Raw genomic sequence first — 6,000 nt, forward strand, 5'->3', positions numbered from 1 at the left:
CGGCAGCATGGGAAGACTAAAGTAAGGGCTGGCAGGTTGTGAAATGGCAAATTATATATAGAGGATTCAGTACATTCAAAGTATGGGAACTCATTACATCACAGAGGGGTTCAGGTGCACATTCCCTGGCGATCGATCGTTTAGTCAATCGGACGGGTTAGAAAATTTCAGTTGGTTAAGGATAAAATCTGCGCATGTATTGTGTATCTGATGATATCCTTGGGGGACCTGTGGATACGGACGATATAATCTGATAGGTTGGTTTATTGGATGAGGAAAATCAATTGTGCCTAAAGCTGGCCATACATGTACCAATAAAATCGGTTTCGTATGATTTTTGGATTATGAATGGGTTCCGAATTATCGGCCCGATAATTTTCTTACCATGGCGATCGATCGTTTAGTCAATCGGACAGGTTAGAAAATTTCAGTTGGATAAGGATAAAATCTGCGCATGTATTGTGTATCTGATGATATCCTTGGGGGACCTGTGGATACGGACGATATCGGAATGTGTATGGCCACCATATTGCTGTATAACAGTGCCCCAGGCCTGAGTTCTAGGCGTAGGATTATACTTTCCCTGGACCTGTTCTGCTGCCTCATGAGCTGAGCGAATATTTACAGCTTGCAGAGCAGAGCCTTGCAGGTTCAACAAGCGGAAATTATGGATCGTTCTAACAATAGCCTCCATTTCAGAGAGCGGCGGCACGTCTCTGCCTCGTCGGCTTTCTCACATGAACTGCATTCGTTTGCCCTAAATTCTACCTGAACCTGATCGCTTTCTTCCTGTGTGTCAAGTAATGTGGTGAAGCAAAGCTGGAAAGGCAAGTTTTTTTGGCTGCCTCTGCGGTTGATTCATTATTCTTTCTGCCTCGCTGACATTTTTAGGGCTGCTGTCTTCAGCGAGTGATAGTTAAACGTTGACAGGCTGAAAAGAAATTCACTGCTTGTTTGATGAAGGAACCAGTTGGACTCAACATCCACCTGAGTCCTGTGAAGGCAAAAAGATGAAGTTTCGAGGGAAATATTAGCTACTTTTAAGGAGGCTTCAACTTTCCTTTAGTTGTTCCTTAAAGAAGAACATCCTAGAGCAGGGGCAAATGGGCACGGCACCCACAGATCAGGGGTTTTGGGCAAGAAGAGAAGTCAAGAAGACTAGTGATTGACCTCAAATGTATCTTTGGATCAGTGCCTATAACAGAAGGGAGAGAATAGTTTGTGGGAAATTATCTTTCTTGACCAACCTAAAGCCCTTGAGATGTTATTAAGGTTCAGCTCTCAGGACCCACCCACAGCCATAGTGACGAAGAGCTGGTATATTAAAGAACAGTGTCACACTATGGACGCAGAGCAACATAGTGACAGTAACATCTTATATCATGTAGCCCAATGTCAAGCTCTACAGTGAAAATTCGGCACGGCAAAAAGTTTGCCAACAAAATACGCCCATTGTCTTTAATCTATTTGGAGAATAAAGTTGTGTGGTAGGAGTGAGAAAAAGCCGAAGCCAAGTGGGCCAGATTTGCTCGTGACTATTAATGCTGAAGAACGGCTCCTTGCAGCCAAGTGCTTGAAGTGCAACAGCAGTTAAAAGACTTACTGCCCCACGTTATTACTATAAAGGTTTCTCTGAACAATCTGTTTTCCCATTAACCTCTTGTTACAATAATGCTGCTGGGGTAATGAGGCTTTAACAGTCGGTTGGCTGCAAATTCGACAAACTCGTCTAACAGGACACAAAACCTGAAATACAAACACAGGAACTAATGCACATTCTTAGATATATAAGGTTTGATATCTCCCCATCTGCAAGTTACTGTGCTCTGCTGGCAGCCATATTGGTGCTCAGTGCTGAAACCTTGGCGATCAGCAGTGGCGTGGGTAAAAGATCCCAGACTAGGGGTAGGCAGAAGAGCTACCTTCCTAATGCATCAGCATCTTCTAATTCAGTGGGCAGAACTGTGGGGCTGCCCCACCCATGGGGTGAGGCCTAAGGGTGGCCATACACAGGCCGATTGTAGCTGCCAATATGGGTCCCTTAGACCGATTCAGCAGCTTATCAGCCCGTGTAGGGGCAGGAATGAGGGGCCTGCCCGACCAATATCTGGCCTGAAATTGGCCAGATATCGATCGGGCAGGTTAAAAGATTTAGTCAGATTGGGGACCGCATTGGCTTGTTGATGCGGTCCCCGAACCTATTGCCCCATTGCCGCATAATTCGATCGTTTTAGCCTACATTTTCCCTGATTTTCCCTGATATTGGCCCCCCCGCAGGTGGGGATATCGGGAGAAGATCCGCTCTTGGCGACCTCGATATTCATGTGTATGGGCACCTTTAAGCTGCTGCTGGGGGGACTCAGCCTGAGGGCCAGTTAGGGTGAGATTTGAGGAAAATGCCTGTTTGCATTCCTAGTCATATCTTGAAGTCCAGCTTGAAGCTTATTTAGGGTGGGATTCCTATACCTATAACCTTGTTTTGAGTTAAGGGGTTCTGACCAAAGCTTGGCCCAAGGGAGGCTTATTAAAATTATAAAAGACCATTGTTCAATCCCATTGGATCATAGTTGGTCTTTCTTGACATGCTTTACATCGCTGTGTGTGTGGGGGGATCATTGACCAACCCTGTAGTGCAAGTTGAAGAGCAGATCGGTGCATCGTGTGAGGTGTCGACAGGAACTCAGAGGCGTCTTCATTTTATAGTAGATGGCAGAACCAATAATGGCTCTAAGGAGACCATAAAACAGCCACGGCTGTGGGGCAGTATGTAGCCCTATTGCCCAAATAAAGACCTATTGCCCAAATAAAGACAAAGACATCTTTGTCACTTTTCTCACTGGTTAATTGTTCCTAAATCTTGTTAATTTTCCCCCAAAAAAAGACCATTAGGAAACACATATTTGTGTGAAACGGTCACTATACACAAACAGGCCATTGAGATGGGCCGATACAAAGGGCAGCTATGACTTTAGGCACCAGTGCAAATGTTGTCGCTCACAACTCGGCACAATGAACTCTTTCAGCCCCCCCCCCCCCATCCTTTGTAGTCAGTTGATCAGTGACAATTGTAACACCTCGTTAGACTTCCCGACTACTGTTCCCCCCCCCCCTCTTGTTTAGAATGTAAATTGGGATTAAAGTAAAAGTCTTCCAGGACAATGCGGCAAGGGGTTGATCAAATAAAATTTACGTTTCAGGCCTTTCTAGGATAAAAATAATTCATTGGCTCATTCTAACCTGCCTGATGCCCCAGCTGAGCAACAGTCTGGATCCTGAATGCAGGGGTGATTCAAAGGGGAAGTTCAATAGGATTTCAATTACTTATTTATTGTCACAACAGGAATAATACATTGAGGATGAGACGTCACATGGGACATTTTAGTGGCCACAACCTGCACCACTTGCCTGGACTTACTCCCCCGCCCTATGGTTAGAACATTTCCTGCTATATGCATTTATCATGGTCCCAAATGGGAGCACAAGAGCAGTAAGGGGTGCAAATGAATACCCATTAAGCAGTTCCATCAGGGGTCTGGCTGTGTCTGTAGGGTTTGGTGTTGCCCCAATGTATACAAGGCAACCCTGTCTTTAGGGCTCAGGGAGGTTCCATTGCAACTGCAGGTAGGTTGACTCTGTAGCTCCATTTGGACACAACCATCTGCCCACTGCTGTGAGTCTCCTGTACTATGCATGAGCAAAAAATGGGGGTTCTGGTGGTCTAAGGCTGGCCTTCCATAAGTGGGTGTGTGGGCAACCCATTGGCATGTACATGGGACCAAACCAACAGCCCACTGTATGGATATTACATTTTGCATGGACTAGTGCAGAACTTAAGGTGGCCACCTAAGGGTGGGGGTGATATCGGATGAATCCAGGCTAATTCAGTCGTTTGGCCCTGGGGAACGCCAGTAATAGGCACAGTTAGTTCAGGGACTGAATCAACAAGCCGATTCGGCCCCTGATTCGACTACATTTTTTAACCTGCCCGATCGATATCTGCCCGATTTCAGGCCAGATATCGGTCGGGCAGGCCCGTTGGTAGTGCCCATACACGGGCCGATAAGCTGCCGAATCGGTCTAAGGCTGATGCCACACTTGGCGTAGGGCTGATTTTTCCGGCAAGCGGAAAAACGCTTGCCAAAAATTCAGCCCTACGCCTGCTACTTGTGCCTGCACCCGAATGAATGAGATACGCTCGGGTGCAGGCACATGTAGCCGATATACGCACGAAAACACGAGACTTTGCATTCTCACACGTTTTCGTGCGTATATCGGCTACATGTGCCTGCACCCGAGCGCATCCCATTCATTCGGGTGCAGGCACAAGTAGCAGGCGTAGGGCTGAATTTTCGGCAAGCGTTTTTCCACTTGCCGAAAAAATCAGCCCTACGCCACGTGTGGCATGAGCCTTAAGGTGGCCATACACGGGCCGACTATAGCTGCCGATATCGGTCCCTTGGACCGATTCGGCAGCTAATCGGCCCGTGTATGGGCAGGGCAGAGCGGCCTGGCCGACCGATATCTGGCCTGAAATTGGGCAGATCTCGATTGGCCAGGTTAGAAAATCCGGTCGGATCGGGGACCGCATCGACTCGTTGATGCGGTCCCCGATCCGACTGCCCCATTGCGCCCACATAATCATTATTATTTTTTTTACCTAAATGCTCCCCAATATCGCCCACCCGTAGGTGGGGATATCGGGGGAAGATCCGCTCGCTTGGTGACATCGCCAAGCGAGCGGATCTGCTCGTGTATGGCCACCTTTAGGGACCAATATCGTTAGCTAGAATTGGCCTGTGTATGGGCACCATTCGATGTACACTGCAGACTGCACTGCATTCTGCACAGCCATTCAATTATAAATGTAAATGATTTGCTAATTAGCCCTGCAGGATGTGCAAAGTGAGTGCCAATTCCAGGCTGAATAGGACCGTTCCTGGTACCAAAAAGACAATAAGCAGCGAGTTGATTGCAAATCTGGCCCCGGTGTCTGGAGACCCGAATGGAAGGAATTAAAAATGCAGATTTCTCCCTGTCAGTCGGGCAGCAGACAGAGAATCATTAGGCAGGCAGGCCAGTAGAAGTGGGTCAGCCCCAAGGAGAGAGGTGCAGTTGCACACGTAATTAGCCTACATTTGTACTGCTAGCTCCTCATTAGCCGGGGCCCCTGGGTGAGGCCGAGCCAGGAACGATAGGCCGTAAGATCAATTTATAAAGTAGAGATTGGAACAGGCTGGGGGAATTAACAATGCATAAAAGCCCATTTCATTTAAGTGATCATTACCAGTTCAAAGGCAACTCCGCAGCGTGATTTCTAACGGAATATCGGCGCCGAGCTGCAGTCGGGCCCCGCGCAGAAATTCTGCTGAAAATCAACCTATCAGCAATGGGCTGTCTGAGCCGAATACACTCACATTGCAATGTAGTAGCTGAGGCTGAAATGCAAACTTTCATCAGTTCCATCCTTATTATTATTATTGTTATTATTACTACTCATAAGGCACCATCAGGGTCACTTTAAAGCACGGATGGGCCCAGATATTTTTCCCACCTCACCCCTCTACTAATACATATTGAATTTACATCCTGCATGGCTAATTCATTTACATGCATGCTGCAGACTGAACTGATTTATGTGCAGCCATGCAGCATCTATAGTAATTGCTAACGAGCCATGCAAGATTTAATTTGTGACCAGTATTAAAGGGGGAGGTGGCAACCCTAGATAAAGATACCATTGGTGTATAAATGAGGGCTGAGAAACCCCGAACCTCTCACATCAGCCTGCACTAACAGGCACTATATCAGCTTGTGCACAGGGACATAGAGGATATTAGCAGTCACTGAGGGGTTCTGTGCCCATATAAAGGCACAAGGCTGCAGGCTGAGTTATACAGGGAACTCTGAGTATCACTCATGTATTATAAGGGATAATGTACCCCCTACTGTAAATGATAAGGATATTAGCAGTCACTGAGGGGTTCTGTGCCCATATAAAGG

This window comes from Xenopus tropicalis, chromosome 6 (genome assembly GCF_000004195.4).
Source record: "Xenopus tropicalis strain Nigerian chromosome 6, UCB_Xtro_10.0, whole genome shotgun sequence".
In the NCBI taxonomy this organism is placed as follows: Eukaryota; Metazoa; Chordata; class Amphibia; order Anura; family Pipidae; genus Xenopus; species Xenopus tropicalis.